Source organism: Bison bison, unplaced genomic scaffold (assembly GCF_000754665.1).
Source record: "Bison bison bison isolate TAMUID 2011002044 unplaced genomic scaffold, Bison_UMD1.0 scf7180017864240, whole genome shotgun sequence".
Classification (NCBI taxonomy): domain Eukaryota; kingdom Metazoa; phylum Chordata; class Mammalia; order Artiodactyla; family Bovidae; genus Bison; species Bison bison.
The window spans coordinates 576,297-600,360 of NW_011494812.1; the positions used below are offsets into that span (position 1 = coordinate 576,297).

General features: G+C 37.9%; 1 long non-coding RNA gene across 2 annotated transcripts; it reads left to right on the forward strand.

Annotated features, from left to right (window-relative positions):
- Nucleotides 1-5,229: 5,229 nt before the first annotated feature.
- On the forward strand, nt 5,230-19,217 carry LOC104993529. 2 transcript variants are annotated; one of them, XR_825838.1, is made up of 3 exons: nt 5,230-5,375; nt 8,507-8,597; nt 19,055-19,217. It is a non-coding gene; the product is annotated as an uncharacterized LOC104993529 (long non-coding RNA). The 2 variants fall into 2 exon arrangements; XR_825837.1 differs by lacking the exon at nt 19,055-19,217 and adding an exon at nt 8,754-10,144.
- The last annotated feature ends 4,847 nt before the right edge of the window (nt 19,218-24,064 follow it).

Consider the following 24,064-nt stretch of genomic DNA (forward strand, 5'->3'; position numbering starts at 1 on the left):
TGTGGTCCCCTTCTCCTCCTGCCCCCAATCCCTCCAGCATCAGAGCCTTTTCCAATGAGTCAACTCTTTGCGTGAGGTGGCCAAAGTATTGGAATTTCAGCTTCAACATCAGTCCTTCCAATGAACACCCAGGACTGATCTCCTTTAGGATGGACTAGTTGGATCTCCTTGAAGTCCAAGGGACTCTCAAGAATCTTCTCCAACACCACAGTTCAAAAGCATCAATTCTTTGGGGCTCAGCTTTCTTTATAGTCCAAATCTCACATCCATACATGACCACTGGAAAAACCATAGCCTTGACTAGACAGACCTTTTTTGGCAAAGTAATGTCTACAGAGTTACAAACTTAACATCCAGAATGAGTGTTTTAATTCTTTGTAAAAATTTACCAACAGTCGTTTGACCCGTGCTTACTTTATTCTTATCATATAATTTATAAAATATTTTTTCTATGCCTTGGTGAATTTTCATAATTCTTTCTAAGTTTGAATCAGGTTCCAACATTTTATACTTGTTTTCAGTTTTGGGGAGTATCTCTGAAATTTCCTTAAAACTGAAGTCTTCCACAGGCATAACTTCATTTGAGACACGTTCATCAATTTTATAACAACCATTCTCCTCATTTATGTTGATAAGTTCCTCTATCTGGGTTCATATCTATAATTTCTCAACCAGTGGCAATATCCATCTTCTTCAGGCCAGCTATTTCTTCAATGACTTCGTTAACATTCAGCTCAAATCTCATTTCCAGCATTTTCATTTTTATATTTGTTGGTCAATTCATTGTTTTATTATTATTCATTTAAAATGTCACAGAATTTATTATTGAAATACAAGGAAACAATCAAGCATACCCTTTGATGTCTGTTCATGAAAAAGAATAATACTCAATGATAAACTTTGTGAAGGGTTGTGATTTGTCAGTGATATCATTAGTTATTGATTGCATGCTTATTTATTATTTCCATAGTGATTATTTCAATAGTGATTATGGATTATTTAGTTATTTCCATAGTGATTCATAGTGATTTGTCAGTGATTCATAGTGACTTGTCAGTGATATCATTAGTTATTGATTGCATGCTTATTTATTATTCCATAGTGATTATTTCCATAGTGATTATGGATTATTTAGTTATTTCCATAGTGATTCATGAAACTAAAAATTAGTAATTTTGTACTTTACTTACATTTAATATAATGTGGCAACTGAAATTTGAGCTATGCTGTTGAGGAATTGGTGTTATTTAAAGAAACCCTGGTAACTAAAATTTGTGTGTATTGAAAGTGTGCAAAACAAGCATTACCTATATTAGACAAAAGAAGACTGCATTATCTGTGGATCCCTAAATTTTCCTTGTTTTTTTGCTTCTGCCAAGTGACCAGCTTAGAGCCACTTCTTTGTTGTTGTTGTAAGATAGCTAAGACTTATAAGACATGAGAGAAATGACAGTAAACTTCAGGTTTTTTAAAAGTTGACAAATACCAGAAATATATTATTCAGAAAAATAAGATAATTTTGAAATTAACATAGACATACCTCTAATAGTATATCCCCTACATGTTTATCTACATGCTTTTTGATTGCCTTTTATGATAGCAATTTGTTATATCATTTTCTCCAGGAAACGAAAAGATCATTCAGTCTATCTCTAGCATAAATTGATCAGATTTGTTTTTCTTTTTTATTGATTGTTTAGAACTCCTTTTTCGTTTCACAATTTATTGCTACCAATGTAAATTTTAAAATTTGTTTTAAGACTATGTTTTAGAGCAGTTTTTAGGGATACAAGGAAATTGAGAGGAAAGTGTACAATTTGCCCATACATACTCATTTCCTCACCATCATCAACATCACTTTCAATATGGTGCTTTTTTTTTTTTACCAAGGATAATCTACATTGACATATCATAATCACCCAAAGTCTACAGCTTACCTCAGAATTCACTCTTGGTGTTGTATATTGCATGGGTTTGGATAAATGTATCCTTCATTTAATATTGTAAAGAGAATTTTCACTGTCGTAAAAATTCTCTGCACTCTATTCATCCTTTCTTGCCTAGAACCACTTGTTAATACTAGTTTCCTGAGTTGGGCATTTCAAATTGAGTGAATATTATTCAATGTTAAATTCATGTGAAGGAAAACCTGTGATCATGTTTTTTCTAAGAATAATTTAAAAAAAAATTCTAGCTAGAGCATAAAGTAACCACAAGATTTCTTTTTATCTTCCTGTTTAGTAGGGTGGATTTTTTTTTCTGGTCCAGTCTTACTGAGGATGTAATAGAAAATCTAATCAATGAATATAGTAAAGTTGCAGGATATAAAATCAACACACAGAAATCCTTTGCATTCCTATACACTAATAATGAGAAAATAGAAAGAGAAATTAAGGAAACAATTCCATTCACCTTTGCAATGAAAAGAATAAAATACTTAGGAATATATCTACCTAAAGAAACTAAAGACCTATACATAGAAAACTATAAAACATTGGTGAAAGAAATCAAAGAGGACACTAATAGATGGAGAAATATATCATGTTCATGGATTGGAAGAATCAATATAGTGAAAATGAGTATACCACCCAAAGCAATTTATAGATTCAATGCAATCCCTATCAAGCTACCAACAGTAATCTTCACGGAGCTAGAACAAATAATTTCACAATTTGTATGGAAATACAAAACACCTCGAATAGCCAAAGCAATCTTGAGAAAGAAGAATGGAACTGGAGGAATCAATCTGCCTGACTTCAGGCTCTACTACAAAGCCACAGTCATCAAGACAGTATGGTACTGGCACAAAGACAGAAATATAGATCAATGGGACAAAATAGAAAGCCCACAGATAAATCCACGCACCTATGGACACCTTATCTTTGACAAAGGAGATAAAGATATACAATGGATTAAAGACAATCTCCTTAACAAGTGGTGCTGGGAAAACTGATCAACCACTTGTCCAAGAAAGAAACTAGAGCACTTTCTAACACCATACACAAAAATAAACTCAAAATGGATTAAAGATCTAAATGTAAGACCAGAAACTATAAAACTCCTAGAGGAGAACATAGGCAAAACACTCTCCAACATACATCACAGCAGGATCCTGTATGACCCACCTCCCAGAATATTGGAAATAAAAGCAAAAATAAACAAATGGGACCTAATTAAACTTAAAAGCTTCTGCACAACAAAGGAAACTATAAGCAAGGTGAAAAGACAGCCTTCAGAATGGGAGAAAATAATAGCAAATGAAGCAACTGACAAACAACTAATCTCAAAAATATACAAGTGACTCCAACAGCTCAATTCCAGAAAAACAAATGGCCCAATCAAAAAAATGGGCCAAAGAATTAAATAGACATTTCTCCAAAGAAGACATACAGATGGCTAACAAACACATGAAAAGATGCTCAATATCACTCATTATCAGAGAAATGCAAATCAAAACCACTATGAGGTACCATTTCATGCCAGTCAGAATGGCTGCAATCCATAAGTCTACAAGCAATAAATACTGGAGAGGGTGTGGAGAAAAGGGAACCCTCTTACACTGTTGGTGGGAATGCAAACTAGTACAGCCACTATGGAGAACAGTGTGGAGATTCCTTAAAAAACTGGAAATAGAACTGCCTTATGATCCAGCAATCCCACTGCTGGGCATAGACACCAAGGAAACCAGAATTGAAAGAGACACGTGTACCCCACTGTTCATCGCAGCACTGTTTATAATAGCAGGACATGGAAGCAACCTAGATGCCCATCAGCAGATGAATGCATAAGAAAGCTGTGGTACATATACACAATGGAGTATTACTCAGCCATTAAAAAGAATACATTTGAATCAGTTCTAATGAGGTGGATGAAACTGGAGCCTATTATACAGAGTGAAGTAAGCCAGAAAGAAAAACACCAATACAGTATACTAACGCATATATATGGAATTTAGAAAGATGGTAACAATAACCAGGTGTACGAGACAGCAAAAGAGACACTGATGTATAGAACAGTCTTTTGGACTCTGTGGGAAGGGAGAGGGTGGGATGATTTGGGAGAATGGCATTGAAACATGTATAATATCATGTATGAAATGAGTCGCCAGTCCAGGTTCGATGCATGATACCAGATGCTTCGGGCTGGTGCACTGGGATGACCCAGAGGGAAGGTACAGGGAAGGAGGAGGGAGGAGGGTTCAGGATGGGGAACACGTGTATACCTGTGGCAGATTCATGTAGATATATGGCAAAATCAATACAATATTGTAAAGTTAAAAAATAAAAAAAATAATAAAATTATTAAAAAAAAATAGACAATCTCATGCCCAACTTGTATCTTTTTTTGGAGGTCTCAAGACTACCTCATCATCTGTATGGCTAGTGTAGCCAAAGCCCTTGGGAATCAACCCTTGACAACACTCTGGGAAGTTCAAGTGTTAATGTTCATTTCCAGCTCTAATTTCCAATGTCTCATTTGATTGTTTTCTGAACAATTTCTTTAATCTTATGAGGTGAGCATATGTTGAATAAATAATTTACAAAACTATAGTTTATCCAGAATATCTACATTTTTATAGTAGTTTTTGTTGTTGTTGTTGTTATTCTTTCCTGGCTTCAGTCTTGCAAAAAAAGCATCTTACTTGTCATGCACATATTTAAGCATGGAAATTGAAGGGTCAAGTGATGTGGAAATACTCTAGGCTTTCAAATTTAACTGAGGTGGTGAGCAGAGTTTAGAAAGAATGGATAGGGAAATTAGGGAGGAGTGCTGATAAAATAGAGATGGGACCCTAGGCACTCAGATTAAAGGTAAATAGAGAACATCATGGAGTCATAATAAAGTAAGTAAGAAATGAGGACCAGGAGGCAGAGCTGGAAAAACTATGTAAATAAAGATGAATATGAACACAGACCAACTCAAAGAATGTTAAAATTGAAACAGAACTGGAGAATATAAAATTATTTTAGTCCAATCATTTTACAGTGGGAGAAACTGAGACCGAAGACAGTAATCAATGCATTCTAGTAAGGGGTTTATCCTAGATCTCAGGATGGGACTTTTCACTGCTGCAGATATGAGAGGCAGGAGGACCCAGAACAGAAGCTGAGACTGCTGCTGGGAACCAGGAAGGGGAGAGAATCACATGAAGAAGTGCTGATGGGGAAATGAAACTTCAGGGAAAGGCATGTGACTCTGAGAAATAGTGGGGTTTCTTGAGCAGGAAAGTGGGCAGAGGGTGAAGTTTCTGCTGGCAGAGAGGGGATGATGGAGTAGAGTGTGACACTGTGGGGTGGACACATGCCAGTGGAGTGCTGAGGACAGTGATCCCTAGGGGGGAACCACTTGCTGACGTGAGCTTGGTGGAGGGCCAGGTAAGAGCCCAGGCAAAGGTGAGCGTGAGCACATCTATAACCTGAGCACCAATAGAGTGAGAAGAGGGAGCCTGGGGAAGGTGGGTGACAGAGGAAGAGCACTGACACCCCCAGAAAAGGCAGGGCCCTCAGACAGGCTGGATTCTAATCAGGAGATGTTCCAGCCATCTCAGGTTATTCTTTGGGGATCATGTGTATCTAGAGGGCCTATATAACCACCTCTTTCTCTCCCTATTGGAGATTTTCAGGCTCTTGGATCTCTGTTAATAATTGTTCACTGGTACAAATTGTTCACTGGTACAAATTTCCCTTCTCACAAATCCTACTTCTTCCACTTCCTCCAACCTTTTTCTTGGGGAATGATATATTAAAATATGAGCCTTTGTGTATAATACTGGCATATGTAGGAGTTTGGATTATTTTTCATGAAGGCAATTGAAGTATTTTAATTATGAGTTTGACAAGATCAGGTGTGCATTTTACATAGCAACTCTGAATCAGAGTGCTGAACAGAGAGGGAGAGGATTTGGATTGCATTGTCTAGATAAGGGATTATGGCAATGACGTGAGTCACACATGATGAAAGTATGGACTAAATGATAGTAGGGTTAGAGATAAAGAGGCAGATTTTACAGATTATGGAGAGAAATGCAGTGGTGACTGTGAGGAGTCAGTCAGGAGAGAGAGGTTTGCAAAGAGTGTGCATTACTAGTTTTCTGTTCAGATTGACTGAATATTATTATCATGGAATTGGATGACACCTTCTAATTCCTCTGAAGGAGAATTCCTTAAATATTTTTAAATTTCTTTTCTCAGTCCTATTCTTTCTTATGAAAATAAGAAATAGAATTAGTTCACTGGTGAGTCTAGGAAAGAAACTGGGTCTGTGATATGTCTCAACAGCTTCTTCCTGCCCTTTGCCTCTGGAGTCAAGCTGCTCTCACAAGTGTCAGTTCTGGTTTCCTCCTTCATCCCTTGACTCGACCAGACCCTTGGGGAGGGTTTGCTTAGAGGCTTTCTAGCACTTCTTGGACTAGGTAAGTGTATTAGTCTGCCTGGGCTGCAGAGGAAAACACACAGCCTGGGTGGCTTCAACCACAGACATACTTTCTCACAGTTCACGAGACTAGCAATACAAGAGAACTTGATTTCTTGTGAAGGCTCTCTTTCTGGCTTGCTTGTAGATAGCCACCTTCCTGATATGTCTTCAGATGACCTTTACTCAGTGCATGTGAGGAGAGACAGAGAGAGAGAGAGAGAAAGGAGGAAGAGGGAACTCACTCTGTGTCTTTTCATATAAGACCCCACTCTTAAGACCTCATTTAACTCTACTTTCTTAGAGTCATCATCTCCAAGTATAACCACTTTGGGGGTAGGGGTTTCAACATGTGAGTTTAGAGGGGACACAAAAAATCCATTTATAAGAGTAAATAAGTCTACTTCATTTGGTTTTCAATACCAGCAACATTACTTGGATTATACAGTTAAGGGCAATCATCTAGAAGATTTATCAGAAGTGAAGTTGACAATTTGATCCATATATCAATTGCTCTCTATCTTTATCTCATTTGGATTTGAATTCAGGAGGTAGGAAAGGATAGTAGTTACTGAGCTCTATAATATTGACTCCCTTAAAATATCATCTCTTCTTCTACTCAGTTACTTTAAGTCTATGTTCATAGTCCAACAACCATTATGATTCATTTCATGCACCTAGGAATGTTGTTCTCTCCCCTCCCTCACATGAGTTCCTCTTCACCCTCCCCTAACCTATACCGTGAACCTCACTTATCATTTACCCTCCAACTTATTCAAATCAAACCCTCAGTTCTTGGCATTTGTCCCTTATGCCCTTTTCCCAATCCCACCAATTCTTCCCTTCCCTGTTCCTGAATGAATATATCATCGACTCACCCTTATACACTTATAAAACCATCTCTTTCTCTACATTTTAAAAAATAAGTCTCAGGTTCCTATATAGTTCCTCTCATTTTTTTCATTAATTTCTCTTTCTTCTTCCTCCCTCTTCCCAGATCTCTTTGAATTACAGGTGAGAGTTGACTGTGAGCTGCATTCTAGGGAAACCACAAAAGGGTTTTTTCAGGCAGCTTATCAAGGGTCAGATTTCTTGAGTTTCCAAACCATGTCATGGGTACCATCTCCAGAGGGTAAGAGTGGGGCCCAGAGTGTCTGTGATCTAATCAATCAGCATGAAGGCATCAAGGAAACAGTGCATAAACTCATCAGCAACATCTGTCCCCAATTTCTCTTGGGTCTCCTCAATGCAGGCAAGATGTATCTCTAGAGGCAAGGTTGGTACAGCCCCTTTTCTAAGATCTTTCTATATAAGTCTTGTTCCTTTCTACCATTCCTTTCAAAATTAGGAAGGAATAGTTCAAGAGGGAGAGGGGTTGCTGGGCAAAAGTTCCTAGAGGAACTTTAATATTACTGTGGATATTTTGTGCCTAAACTGTCTGTTAGAGTCCTCATATGAATATTTTTAATGCCTTTTCCAGTGAGACCAGAGGCTTGGCTGACGAGTAGCCCCATCCTTGGGTCAAGTCAGCTACTGCTAGCTTGTCACGTCTCTGGCTTCTACCCAAAGCCTGTTTTGGTGACATGGATGTGGGGTGAACAGGAGCAGCCAGGAACTTAGCAGGGTCATGTTCTGCCCAATGTTGATGGGATCTTCACATGATCATGCATGTGGAGGCTGAGGAGGCAACTGGCTTTTCTTGCCAGGTGAGGCATGGAAGTCTAGGAGACCAGGACATCTTTCTCTACTGGGATAAGTAAGATGGAATTTTTAAGTGTGCACAGGTGATTCTTGAGCCTAGAAATCAGGGCAAAAGAAAGTTTGATGATGGCAGAACTAAGTGAGAGAGATATTAAGAAGGAATTAATAGAGATGATTACAGAAATGCAGAAATGGAATATGAGGGACACTCAGATATAAGAGCTTAGTGGGGAGATGAAGAATCCTTCCCAACAAGTATGAGAATAAAGTGGCTAAATAAGATAGTTGATGGGACTTATGCCTAGTTTGTATGCTAAGGCAGGCAAATCAATAGATAGAGCAAAATTGGCAGTGGGTTTATTATGACATCTAGGTGTCTCTCTAATATTCACAGGGCATCATCTTTCCATGAACTTGATATCATTGGCAGTGATCGTGCCCCTAATGCTTTTGATGATCCTTGCATTATGGATTAGGAAGCACTGGTGAGTTTTTTTTATTTCTCCTCTCTTTGCAATTTCTTATTTTATGTTCCATTTCATTTTTACTTCTCTTAGCTTTCTTCTCTTGACCTCTCTCCTCTTCCTCAACCACTATTTCCATCTTATTTAGAATTTCTCCCCATTTCTCTTGTTTCACAGTTCGTATCAAGACATCCCATGATATTCTTCACCATGCCTTACCAATCTGAATGAGTACCCAACAGCCCAGAAGCCTAAGAGAACATAGTGATGCCACTGTTTCTCCTCTCCATTTTTTTTTTCTGCTTCTACTTTATAATAATTTGTTAATGCAAGCTATTTTAATTTCTGTAACTCTGCATGGAATACCTTCCTTGTAATCTAAATTTTCTTAGTAGTACTCAACCTTCAAAGCCCATTTCTGATGCCATATCCTCCAGAAGGCTTCCCTGATCCATAAGGAGGAAGGAGTCTCTCCCTGGTCTGAATCCAGACAGTGCTTCAGCTGTACTCTGCTACAAGTATACATTACTTCTTTCCCTGAATTACAGCTACTTAGGTCTTTGTACATCTTCTAATATTTAAGCTCCTTTGGGACAATGGTCATGACAAAGTTGACTTTCTTACATGCAAAGTGCTCAATGAAAATCAAACCAAGACAAAGCAACCTTATCCAAATTGGATTTGTTGTCATATCGACAGACTTCTCATTATAGTCATTTCTGACATCATTGTTGTTATTTGAAACTCTGATGGTCCCCGTCTTGTTTAAATCCTTTTTTTTCCCTCTTTTTTAATGTGGGCAAGAAATTCCATACTTCTTTAGTTACCTCACTTTCTATCTAAACTCTTATAGAAAAAATATAACTTTGCCCTTTGTCACACTTATTTTCTAAATACATTTAGTCAGCTCTTTCAAACTTATTCCAAACACAAGGACAGAAAGAGTGCAGGCCATGTACGAAGGGCAATGGGCCAAATATATCACTGAGTGGTTAAGGTAAGAGCAAGAGGGATGAGGATAGGATCAAAGCAAAGGATGTATATGGAAGGCAAGTCCCCCAGCGAGTGGTTCTGAGATATCCCTGCCTAGATGTTGGTTCCTTTAAGTTTCATTCACTGCATGAGTGTAAGTCACTGAGTCGTATCCAACTCTTTGTGACCCCACAGACTGTGGCCCACCAGGCTCCTCTGTCCCTGGGATTTTCCAGGCAAAAATACTGGAGTGGGTTGCCATTCCCTTCTCCAGGGGATCTTCCCAACCCAGGGATTGAATCTAGGTCTCCTATATTGCAGGCTGATTCTTTACCGTCTGAGCCACCAGGGAAGATTTCATTCACTAATCAAGTAATATTTGTTAAGCTCTGAATACAAGACAATCATTCAACTCATAAACTGGCGGGGGAGAAAGCAACCAAGGTTATTCCTACTTTCTTGAAGTTTGCAAAGTTTACTTTCTAAACCTGTGCCCTTTTTACTGGTCACATTTTTTTTTTTTTTTTCTGCTTCATTATAAAAATTGAATTAACAATGGATATATAATTTATGTAAAATAAAATACATCTATTTTAGATGTGCATGCCCATTATTTTGAAAAATATATAAACCTATGTAAACATGATCACAATCAAGATAAGAAACATTTCCATTACCCCAATACTCCTCAAATCTATTTGCACTTAAACCATTACCAACTATGTATTATTGTAGCTACTTCATGTCTTACGCTAGTTGTTTAGATTTGTCCTTTCTGTAATTTTATGAAAATGGAACAAACTGTATATGCTCTTTGTAGCTGTCATTTTTTCCCACCTAGCTTGTGGTTATGTCATCTATGTTGCTTATCAGTGCACTAGTATCTATCCTTTTTTATTGTTCAATATGCTCAATAGAATTCCATGTATGAATATGATATTCATACATGAAATTATATGTGTGTGTGTGTGTATGTTATCCATCCACTGTTTGGCTGTTGGTTTGTTTCTAGTTTGAGGTTCTTTTAATAAAGTCACCATTATTGTTTCTATTTGATTCTTGCATTTTTAGTTTGTTTCTTTATTTACATGCTTGGGCTAATTCTGTCAATTTTGGCTGCCTTGCAGTTTGTAGCCACTGATGTCTCATTAAAGAAAATAGGTCTCATTGCAAGTGGAATATTACTCAGAAATAAAAAGGGAAGAATTTGAGTCAGTCGTAATGAGGTGGATGAACCTAGAGCCTGTTAAAAAGAGTGAAGTAAGTCAGAAAGAGTAAAACAAACACAGCATATTAATGCATATATATGGGATCTAGAAAAATGGTGGGATCTAGAAAAATGGTGCCGATGAACCTATTTCCAGCACAGGAACAGAGATGTAGATGTAGAAAACAGACATGTGGACACATCAGGGTAGGGGGAGCAAGGGGAGGGTGTGATGAATTGTGAGAGTAGCATTAACATATATACACTACCATGAGGAAAATATATGGCTACTGGGAAAATGCTGTATAACACAGGAAGTCAAGCCTGGTGTTCTGTGATAACCTAGTTGGGGGGAATGGAAGGGGAGAGAGAGGCTCAAGAGGGAGGGAATTATATATATATAATTATGGCTGATTCACATTGTTGTACAACAGAAATTAACACAACATTATAAAGCAGCTGTGTTCTGTGTGCTTTGTCAGATTTTTCAGACAAGAATACTAGAGTGGGTTGCCATTTCCTCCTCCAGGGGATCTTCCCAATCTGAGGCTTGAACCTGTATCTCCTGTGTCTCCTGCACTGGCAGTTGGATTCTTACTGCTGGCGCCACCTAAATATAGACAACAGCAAAAAAGCAGTAAATCTATAAAAATAACATCAGAAAAAATGAAATCCAAAAACATGCGGTGTGGTTGGAAGGGCCAATAAGGCAAAAATACAATGGGTTTGCCAATCAGTCTGTTTCAGAAGCTTGTCTTTCTGTGTCCAAATGACTGGAGAGGCAGGTAAATTTTTGCTGGAAAAATGTTTCTTACAAATCTTTTAAGATTCTTTACAATTTCAAGAATCCATGAATCCTAGACAAAATTAAGCCAATCAGGTTTCTGAGTTAAAACTCATTTCCAGGTTTTGGATAAGATTGGATAGGGGATGACAATTTCATTGGTGAATAGACAGTAAAGGACTGTTATGGGTGCAAGCAGAAGGAACTCTGCCGGGGTCCTGCCCCGGCTGATCCAGGGTATTCGAAGCGGGGACGGTGTCGGCGACCTATTTATTTAAATATTTTATCAAAGATATAAAGAGTAATAGGATGAGGATAGCTCAGTAGGAAAACTCAGTGGAGAAAAGAGGCTGAGTAGCTTGGTTTACGCGGGAGACCAATAAAACTTCAAGACAAGAAGTTTGCACCACTTAGGTAGGCCGCAGGCGTCCTTCCGTTCTCCCGAAGGAGAGGAGACACTGAGGCCTCCCCGGTCGGATCTTAGAAGCCCAGGCATAATTAGTAAGCATGGTGGGTTCCGCGCTCCAGATGGAGACTCAACCAGAGTGAGAGAGAGAGCGACATGGGGAGACCAGTATTTCGAGAAACTGATCCCAATTCTTTATTTTCCATGGTCTACTTTTATACACTGAAATGTTATGCAAAAGTCACGCGGGGTCAGCAGTCCTGACTTTTATCAAAGTCAGGTGCTTCATACAATTGTATACAGAGGTCTTAGGGGTGTTACATCATCTTCTGGCCAGGGGGGCCTGCTGACAATTTACGACCCTCTCCTTGTGACAGCGGTCAGTCAATCAGGACACTTATTTCTCCAGGGCTGATTATTCTCAAAACAGACGCCACCCAAATAAAGTTACATTCCTACAGGGTAAGGGTGTAGTGGGTTTTAGTTAAGGAAAGACTTTACTTAGCCTAAGGTCTAACGTGATTAATATCAAAGGTTAATTCTATATATTCATTAATGTGTGTAAGGGCAGGGGATATGGAGACTTAGCAACAAACATTGGCTCAACAAATGAAAAACCCTTCACCAACACAATTTCTAATTAGCCCACTATACTTATACTTATAGTTTTCTAACTTCTCTAAAGAACCTGTTTTTAGAGGGTTTAAAGCATCTTGTGCCTCTCACGGTTGGGAGGCTGTGAGCAATCACATGTGGCCGGACGAGCCTGTCAGGCAGGCTAGAGAACCTTCAGAGGAGTTTGTAGGTTAAAACACTCTTGTCACACCCAAGAGTTTTTATTGACTGGAGCTCTAGGTTAACTCCTTCTCCGAAAGAGGTGGTGGGGGACAGCCCCCCGTAAAGTCAGAGGTGTAGGTAAGAGCACAAAGTAGTAAAGTAGGCAGGCTCTGGTAATGGGGGTAGATGCTCGAGGAGTTCCAGGGGGACTCCTGAGGTTCGATCCCGCCTTTGCATACGTCAAGCCTCCTTCCTCATGACCTTTGTCATGGGCGGAGTACCTCACTCTGGCCCCCAACAGAACTCGATAAATGAGCCAATGCATAAACAAGTAAATCAAAGTATTCTTGTCTTTTTTAGATACATTGTTAATGTTTATTGCTTAGTTAATGTCAGAGCATTAAAAAAAACCAAAAACACAGTAACATCATGGCCTGCTCATTTGCTTCAGGTTCCTCTGCCTGGTTTAGCATCTTTAGGTATTGTGACCACCACTCAGACTGTATAAGCTGGCACACAGAAGCAGCCCTCAGGCAGCAATTAGATAACAGCTCACTTGAGCAGCTGACCTGTATTTTGGTGGATGGACCTTTGTTGCTCTTAGGTCTGCAGAAATCTTACCTCTAGATTCAAGGTGTGTTTTCTATGCTTTAGGGATATAATTTTAGGATATTTGTTGTTAAATACAAGAAATTGTTGTTAGGAATTTGGAGCAATAGGAGGTAAAATTTCACCTTTTCATTCCTACCCTCTCATTCTACTTTTCACCAGTATAGGCAGGACCTTGTCTTGGAGGCATGAGACATTTGAAAGAGGAGTCTTTACAGTATTGGTGTGGAATGGCTTGTGGAAAATAGTGGGAAAATAGTGGTAAAACTGGTGAAGTCTGAACAAATTTGTACTTTAATGATAATGTAAATTTATTAGTTTTGGCAAATTTACCAGAGTTTTGTAGGCCGGAGAAGACAATGGCACCCCACTCCAGTACTCTTGCCTGGAAAATCCCATGGGCGGAGGAGCCTGGTAGGCTGCAGTCCATGGGGTCGCGAAAAGTCGGACACGACTGAGCAACTTCACTTTCACTTTTCACTTTCCTGCATTGGAGAAGGAAATGGCAGCCCGCTCCAGTGTTCTTGCCTGGAGAATCCCAGGGACGGGGGAGCCTGGTGGGCGGCCGTCTTTGGGGTCGCACAGAGTTGGACAAGACTGAAGTGACTTAGCAGTAGCAGCAACATTATGGGAAATGGTAGAAGTTTCCAAACTATCTCACACCTTTTCGTTAAACCTAAAATTATTAAGAAAAAAAATTTTAATCCTATAAAGTGTATTAAAAAGTGAGTGAGTGAGTGAAGTCGCTCAGTTGTGTCCGACTCTTTGCCACCCCATGGACTGCTGCCTATCAGGCTCCTCCATCCATGGGATTTTCCAAACAATAGTACTGGAGTGGGTTGCCATTTCCAAAGTTAATAAAGTATATTAACTGTTAAGAAGGCCTACACAAGTGTGTTCCACAGGAAATAGCACTTACTCTGTGGGTCTACATATTATGGTATAAACTAAGAAGAGCAAAAAAGAAATTCCATGGGGTAGAAGTGAAAGAAAAATTTAAATTAGAAATACATGGAAGAGCCGAATTAATATGAATTAAAAATATAAAGTATTAAATATTCTATTCAAATATTTTCCCTCAAAAACCTCCATGAGCCTGTTAAGAAGAGTCAGTTATCCTGGCTGGAGAGTCTCAGAGAAAAGGTACCCGGGCTAATGAAAAGTCAGCCTATGCAATGGCCACTTCATCTTCTGCTGTACTTCAGAGCAGTGCAAAGAATTAGGAAAGAGTAACCTTTAGCCATAGAATAAAGCTATCATGGACTGGGTAGTGTAGGTAAAGAAGGGTAGGGTGATGTGATGGAGATTTCAGACTCCTTAAATGAAGCCTTGTAGGTAGCATGTAAATGTGTTCAGCCTAGGCTCAACAACATCTACAGGATTCAAACATGAGAGAAAAGTCCAGTTTATCTGGGAGCTGGACAAATTTAAAAGACAAAAAGCCATAGGGATGTGGATAGAATTGAAAAGCTATTATTTTGTTTAAACACTAGGATTGTTCTTTCCAAAATTAAACTAAACATTGTGCCATTAAATCACAGAATAGAATATTTCCATCATGCAGATAATTTTGTTATATAGCACTATTCTAAGATGTAGTTAGCATAACTCAAAACTCCTTAAGATACATCACAAGTGAGGAGAAAGATATGGATTTTCATTTGGAATTAGCACTTTGAAGGCCTCAGAGCATACTGTATACTGCTTTTGAGTGTGTGGACTCATTTCAGGTCAGTTTAGCTATGACTGTAAGGGCCCATGACACTCAGGGACTGAGGCCACAGAAGGTAGGGCTGGGAAACTTGTTCACAGGTTTTTAAAAAGTAAGTGCTAAATGTACTCATTGGTAGGATCATGGAAGCGTCACAAAGGTGCTCTTAGAAATAATTATTTAAGACTTTGGAGATTCTGAAGATAATCCAATAATATGTAAGGGCAATGATAAGAGCAACCTGGATTAGTATGGAAAGAGACCTTTTTGTACCTTGTTACTGTGGCTACCTGGAACAACATTGGCTTCATAAACTCACATGAGTGAAATTGTTATCTAAATGGAAATCTCCTTGAAAAAGAATGAGACCTCAGAGAGAAAGTGCCACTGAACTTTAGAATTAGATTTGGAAGGAAAAGAGTTGAAATATATAAACCTCCTGAAAATCAGCTACAGGAAGGAATTGACTGTGTGGGTGGACTTGGAAGATTAAAGAACTGCTGAATAGGTGAATGAAGTTAGAAACAGCCCAACTGTTTGATTATGTTGGACAGTCTGGATATCTTCTCTCCTTTTTCCTGCACTTTTGAAGAAAGAACAATATGTTCAAATTGAAAGATGAGATTCTGTTGGTTGACTATTGAATGTTTGTAGTTATAATAGGAATTAATGGTACTTTATACCTTTGGTTAACATTTTATTAAATTGGCACTGCTTAATCTAATATCTTTAAATTGTAACTCAAACTTCTTTGGAGGAAATACAGGAAGGTCACCTGATGATTACAGAGTTTTCAATAGTAGCAAATTGAACACTTCTCTCATTTATACAAATGTATTAAAAAATCAGTTCTAGGCGATTTCCCCCCACCATTTTCATACTTAGGAAGATTACATTATCTAAAGCTAATTAGATAATATTTTATCTAATTGCTTCCAGTTAATTTTCTTCTTGCCACATGTTTCCAGTTAATTTTAAGTTTTGGCAAGAAGGTTAACAAAATAGGGATCTGTGACTGTAATTGTGGGACAGCCCCAGAGTGCAGCAGAGGAGGGGGGGTTTCTTCTTAAAGAGACTGGTCACAAACAGTAAGTACTTGTAGTCAAAATTCATGTGTGCAAACTAAGTCACTTCTTTCGTGTCCAACTCTGTGTGACCCTATGGACTGTAGCCTGCCAGGTGCCTCTGCCCAAGGGATTCTCCAGACAAGAATATTGGAGTGGGTTGCCATGCCATCCTGCAGGGGATCTTCCCAATCCAGGGATCGAACCCACATCTCTAGACTCAACTGCATTGGCAGATGGGTTCTTTATCACTAAAGCTACCTGGGAAGCCCTTGGTCAAAACTGGTTAGGCTCAAATGAAATTTTGTGGAGCAAGGAGGAAGTAGTCATACCATAATATATATCAAAAAATTAAAATTATAGTTATTTTTCCTTTAGAATTTATCTTCTATATGGTTTGAATTTAAAATAAGTCTTTTGTGATTTTGTTAATTATTTTGGGGCTTCTATCAGAAATTTCTTTCTGCTTTGCTCAGTTATTTCATTGCTGAGACTTGCAGTTTCAGTAACCTCAAAATTGAAAACTGATGCTTGGTTATTTTCACCTATGTAACAGTGTTTCTTGTGTAATAATCAAATTATTTTCCTCTGTAACTTTCTTTCTTTTTCTTTTTTTTTTTTGCTTAATTTTACTTGTAAATGATTTTAAAATTCTTCAAGGTAGTAGAGTTACTTGTAGTATGTTTTGAATCTTTTAACTATATATTTTTTGTAGGGTAGTATGTATTCTTTGTAATATCTATCTTTGTCTATAATCCACAATGGTGTCATGAAACCAAGTAGAATTATAAGCATTTTATAGCTTAAAATGTATTTGTAGAGAAAAAGAAATATTGAAAATATGTAACTTAGACATATACTCAGGAAGCAAGTAAAAGAACCATAAAATGAATCAAAATATGAGGAAGAAAGGAAGTATAAAGGCTACATCATTAAAATAGAAATTAAAGCATTTATGATAGAAACTACCAAATTAGAAACAGACAGCTTTTCTGAAAAAAATAAAATATAAAAGTAAACTGGAAGGAATGATAAAAAAGATACTGCACAAATAAAGAACACTGGGGTTTAATAAGTGGGTGCTAATGGATATAATTAAGAATGAAAATAAGAGAAAACTATGTACAACCTCATTTAGGTCATTTGAAATAAAAGTAAGATGGAAATTTTTATTGAAAATTATAAATGAGTCAAATAAGACTCATAAGAAAAATAAATTTAAAGGATATCATTTGCCATAAAAATTGAAACTGGTGGTAAACTTGCTGACTAATCCAAAAGACCTTAAGCACTTAATGATGCCCAGTTTCAAGATATACAAAATAATGGAAAACTATTGAAGTCATTTTATGAGGCTAGAATATCACAACACGAAAAACTCAGCAACACAAAAAGAACACTTAAAGACAAAATAAACAGATAAACCAAACACCCAGTAGTTATTATTCAACTTCACTTAGGAATTGAAGAAAACTTAGATATACCAATAGCATTTTTACTACGAGTACAAGAACAACTTAAATAATACATTTGAATCAGTTCTAATGAGGTGGATGAAACTGGAGCCTATTATACGCAGTGAAGTAAGCCAGAAAGAAAAACACCAATACAGTATACTAACGCATATATATGGAATTTAGAAAGATGGTAACGATAACCCTGTATGTGAGACAGCAAAAGAAACACAGATGTATAGAACAGTCTTTTGGACTCTGTGGGAGAGGGAGAGGGTGGGATGATTTGGGAGAATGGCATTGAAACATGTATAATATCATATATGAAATGAATCGCCAGTCCAGGTTCAGTGCATGATACTGGGTGCTTGGGGCTGGTGCACTGGGATGACCCAGAGGGATGGTACGGGGAGGGAGGAGGGAGGGGGTTCAAGATGGGGAACATGTGTACACCCATGGCAGATTCATGCTGATGTATGGCAAAACCAATACAATATTGTAAAGTAATTAACTTCCAATTAAAATAAATAAATTTATATTAAAAAAAGAACAACTTAAAATTAGAAAATCCATTTATGTGATCATAAATGGATTAAAGGGGCAAAAATGAAACATCTGATCATCTCACTACTTGCCATATAAAACTCTCAATAAAATTAAACATTCATTGATGAAAAAAATATTAGTTATTTTGGAATTAAAGAAAACCTCCTTGGTATTGTTTAGTTTAGCTATAACCAACCTATGGCAGTTATTCAGAGTAGCAAAAATTTGAAGATTTACCATTACAATTCATGCAGGAGAGTGAGCCAATATTTATTGTGCACTTAGCAAAGCTTTCAGGCACATCTTTCTCCTCAGTTTACATTGCAAAATTTTCTCAGGGATATTTAAACAAAAGAGGAGGACACATGGGAGAGAAAAGAGAGAGAAATGCAAACACAGCTTTCAGATTTCCATGATGAGCCTGTGGCAATTTGTCATCCCTTAGTTTACCTGAGGTAAGAGGAGTGTTGTTTCAGAGATCAGAGGACCTCGTTCCTTTTATTTATCTTGCATATACATGCACTGCTGTCCATTTTCAAAAGAGTTAAACAGCTGAGGGGGCGTCTGAGAAGATTTACTAAACTTTTGCTTCCCTAGTAGCTCAGATGGTAAAGCATCTGCCTGCAATGCAGGAGATCCGGGTTCAAGCCTGGGTCAGGAAGATCCTCTGAAGCAGGAACTGGCAACCCACTCCAGTATTCTTGCCTGGAGAATTTCAAGGACAGAGAAGCCTGGCGGGCTACAGTCCATGGGGTCACAAAGAGTTGGGCACAATCGAGCGACTAACACACACACACACACACCATTGCAATTAGAGAAAAGACAATGGTTTTTGCTATTGCCATTGCTATCCAAAGTGATACTAAAGCTGCACATTCTAGTCCAGTAAGTAAATATAAAAAAAGATATAAAAGACTTTATTTTCATAAGATATAATTTTCTCTACAGGAAAATTAAACAATAGAGAAATTAACTTAAAAGGAACATAATTCAGCAATATATCCGGACAAAATATCAACATACTGAATCAACATAATACTAAACTAAAAAGCAAGAGAGTTCCAGAAAAACATCTATTTCTGCTTTATTGACTATGACAAAGCCTTTGACTGTGTGGATCACAATAAACTGTGGAAAATTCTGAAAGACATGGGAATACCAGACCACCTGATCTGCATCTTGAGAAAGCTATATGCAGGTCAGGAAGCATCAGTTAGAACTGGACATGGAACAACAGACTGGTTCCAAATAGGAAAAGGAGTACGTCAAGGCTGTATATTGTCACCCTGCTTATTTAACTTCTATGCAGAGTACATCATGAGAAGTGCTGGGCTGGAAGAAGCACAAGCTGGAATCAAGATTGCTGAGAGAAATATCAATAACTTCAGATATGCAGATGACATCACCCTTATGGCAGAAAGTAAAGAGGAACTAAAAAGCCTCTTGATGAAAGTGAAAGAGGAGAGTGAAAAAATTGGCTTAAAGCTGAACATTCAGAAAACTAAGATCATGGCATCTGGTCTCATCTACACAGTAAAGAAGTGGAAAAGGCGTCTTAACAATTAATCATTACAGGTGAGTACACACAATAACCAATCACAAATAAAGTTCAGAAGTATATTTCAACATGATGAATTACTCAAATATTAAAAAAAAAGAGAACTAGCTAAGCAAATTAAATGTTTATATCCTAAGAGACATGTATTTTAGATGTCTCTACTAACTGTATTAAATACTAAGTCCTTTTGTTTAATAACTGTAATAAATCCCACAATATATAAATTTTACTAATGCTTACCTGGTTGCTTGGTGGCTCAGATGGAAAAGAATCTCCCTGCAATGTAGGAGACCAGGGTTAGATCCCTGGGTTGGGAAGATCCCCTGAAGAAGGGAATGGCAACCCACTCCAGTATTCTTTCCTGGAGAATCCCATGGGCAGAGAAGCCTGGCAGGCTATAGTCCATGGGGTCACAAATGGTCAAACAGGACTGTGCAACTAACACTTTCACTTTCAATTTACCTACTAAGTAAATATATTACAATGATAGTATAATATTTCAGGTAATTAAGCTCTTCACAGATTATAAATATATATATATATATAATTTCTGGAAAGACATGATATTTTAAAAAAAATTAAAAAGATAAGACCTAAAAATTTTGGGGTAAAATGATCAGAATTTTATTCCTAAATATACTCAGCTTAATCTTCATTACTTTAATTCTTATCCTTATTCATATTTTTAGTTTTAACCATTTTCTAACTCCATTTTTATTTTGCAAGATATATAAATAAAAATTAAAATACTATCATTTTTTAAAAAGAGAAATACACAAATAAATATAGTTTTTATAAAGTCCCATTAAGTTTTCCTCTAGGGGCTTGCTTTCCTAGTATTTCATTGATTTTTTTTTTCAACTTCACATATTCTAGGCTTTGTAATTAGTTGTTTACTTAATGCCTACATACAGAAGGATTGCGAGGGTTTGATATTTGAATGTATTCATGTTATTACTGAAATGGCTTTAAGCCAGTAAAAATTTTAAGGAGTTTTCTCATCCACGCACAAAGGCCTCATTGGACTTTAAAATGAGGAGGTGAAGGCACAGACAATATTTCAGTTTTGAATGTTGTGGGTACACTAAATATTTGTGAAACAGGAGGGAAGGGGGCAGGGCATGACCTTTAAAATAGTGACATAACCCAAGGACATGACATAAACTGATGAAAACCAAATAGGACCAACCTGTATATTGTCACTCTGCTTATTTAACTTACATGCAGAACATCATGCAATATGCTGGGCTTGATGAATCACAAGCTGAAGTCAAGATTGCTGGGAGAAATAGTCACCTCAGATATGCAGATAATACCACTCTAGTGGCAGAAAGTGAAGAGGAACTAAAGAGACTCTTTATAAGGGTGAAAGAGGAGAGTGAAAAAGTTGGCTTGACACTCAACATTCAAAAAGGTAACACAATGTCATCTGGTCCAATCACTTCATGGCAAATAGAAGGGGGAAAAGTGGAAACAGTGGACTGCAAGGAGATCAAAAAGGTCAATCCTAAAGGAAATCAACCCAGTATATTCATTGGAAGGACTGATGCTGAAGCTGAAACTCCAGTATATTGGCCACCTGATATGAAGAGCTGACTCATTGGAAAAGATCCTCATGCTGGGAAAGACTGAAGGCAAACGGGGAAGGGGACAACAGAGGATGGGATAGTTAGTGTCACCAAGTTAATGGACATGAATTTGAGCAACTTGGAGTTAGTGGAGGACAGAGGAGCCTGGAGTGTTGCAGTCTATGAGATTGCAAAGAGTTGGACATGACTTAGCAACTGAACAAGGTCTAAGATGGCAAATAGTCAACTTCTTCTGTCTTTAGCCTCAGTATAGGCTCACTGTAATACATCAGCATGCTAAATAATGCAATAGGTGCCACGAGAGTTTCAAGATCAACTATAAAGATCAAAAAGTGTGCAGTGGTCCAATTTATAGAAATTCACACCCCTTCCCCAAAATAGCTGGAATACTCCTCCCACTCATTGACCTATGAAATTACTCGCCCCTATAAAAACTGACAATCCCATACTTGGGGGTTACTTTCACCCTCTGAGATGGCCCACACTCTATGCAATCTGTTTCTGTCTAAATAAATCCACCTCTTATCTAGCATTTTGTCCCTCTGAATTCTTTCTTCAATGAGACATCAAGAACCTGAGTTGTTACTGAGTCTAAGCTCTCTGCTTCTGCACAATAGGTCAATAGATTGGAGACAAAGAATACTTTATTCAGAAAGCAGTCTGACTGAGAAGATGGCAGACAAATGTCTCAAAATAACCATCTCCTTGGGGTTTGGCTGTCAGATTCTTTCATAGAGAAAAATGGAGGATGGGCTAAAGAAGTAAAGTAAAAAATTCATTATCTTGCAAATCTCTCCTGGATTGGCCAATCTCAGGGAGAGGATGTGTTAATCTTTTCTTTCTTGCAGCTGGTCACAGGTGGGCAGAGTCAAGTTATTTCCCTGTGAGTTGAAAAAAGGCACTTTAGTTTAAGAGTCAGGCGGAAGGGCAGGGTTCCCTATTATGTATGCCTATAATAACAAAAGCAATGACAAGCAAAAGTTAAAATCAAAGAAACTGATCCAACATGGAGTGAGAAATGGCTCTTCCTGCAACAGAGCTTCATTAAGACCTGAGACCAAGTGTGATCTCAGTTATGGGTCCAAGTTCTGCTGGGAGCCAGCATGAGGAACTCCTCCTGTGGCAAAGGTCATGAGGAAGGAGGCTCAGGATACGCAAAAGCAGAATTGAGCCTCATGAGTTCCCCTGGAAATTCTCGAGCATCTACCCTCCAAACCAGAGTCTGCCTACTTTACTGCTTTGTGCTCTCACATACACCTCTGACTTTACGGGGAGCTGTCCCCCACCACCTCTCTCTGAAAAAGAGTTAACTTACAGCTCCAGTTAATAAAGTTCCTGGGCATGACAAGAGTGTTTTTGTTCACAACCGTGAGAGGCATGAGATGTTCTAAACTGTCTAAATACATATTCCTTTGAGCAGTTAAAAGATTGACTAGAAATTGTATTGGTGAGACGTTTTTCACTTGTGGGCCAATGTTTGCTGCTAAGTTTCCATATCCCTTACCTACTGTGTCCCTGGCAGTGTATTGATTAATATAATTGGTGTATAGGAATGTAAGTAGTAGCTTTAATGTTTGTAACCTTGGACCCTTGAGTTAATTCTTTTCTTGTTATAGCCCACCACACCTTTGCCGTATAGGAATGCAACTTTATCTAATGCTTTCAGAGGGTGGCACCTGACTTTAGAATAATCACCTTTAGAGAAAAATAAGTTTTCTGAAAAAAGGATCTTAAAATGTTGACAGGCCTCTGGGCCAGAAGATGATGTAAATCACCTAAACTTTTGCATATGATAAATTTGCAGGAAGAAAGCCTGGCTTACTGCCGACTCTACCCCTTCCCCATTATCCTCTGTGCACAGCTTAAGAAAATAAAGTGCGGGCCTTGTTCACCGAAGCTTGGTTTCCCCGTGTCATTCTTTCTCTCACCTTCTGGCTGAATTCCCATCTGGAACGTGGAGGCTTGTCAAGCCTACTAATTATGCCTGGGCTTCTAAGATCTGACGGGGGAGGCCTTAGTGTCTCCTCTCCTTCGGGAGAATGGGAGGATGCCTGCAGCCTAAGTAGGTGATGCAAATTCCTTATTTTGGAATTTTATTAGCTTTCCACGTAAACCAAGTTATTCAGCCTCTTTTCTCTCCTGAATTTTCCTACTGAGCTATCCTTATTCTATTAATCTTTATGTCTCTAATTAATATTTAATTAAAGCTATAGTATCCAGTTTGCCGACGCCATCCCCGCTTCGAATTCCCTGGATCCAACGGGGCTGGACCCTGGCAAAGTTCCAACCTGAGTTATACAGTTTCATTTGGGATTACCTGAAACACAGAGCAATGCCAAAAAACAGAAGGAGACTAGGGAGCGTTTGTTACATGTCTGCAGCAAAATAAGTACTGAAAACTGAGAGTAAATATTTAGAAACTTTTATTTCAACCTCAACAGAGCAATTTAATGTATGCTAATATAATAATAAAACAAGAAAAGTTCTTGTATTTCTTTTTTATTTTGTGTTTGAAATTACTCACTTCCATTATATTTTCCAAGATCTTTGGTACATAATAAAGTTGGGGGAAAATTGATCTTTTACCTTAGAAAGCTTGAGAAGAAGAGACATAGGTTATGTAGATTATGAGGAAGTGGGCATAGTCATATAAAAGACTGAAAATAAGGCGTGGAACATATAGGACTTTGCATGCCATGTTGCATTTTTTACATGTGATCTCATAAGAAATGAAAGGTTGTGCATTTAAAAATATGTTGGACATTTTAGAAAAAAAAAAATCTCAAGCATGTGTTAAAATTTACCACTGTG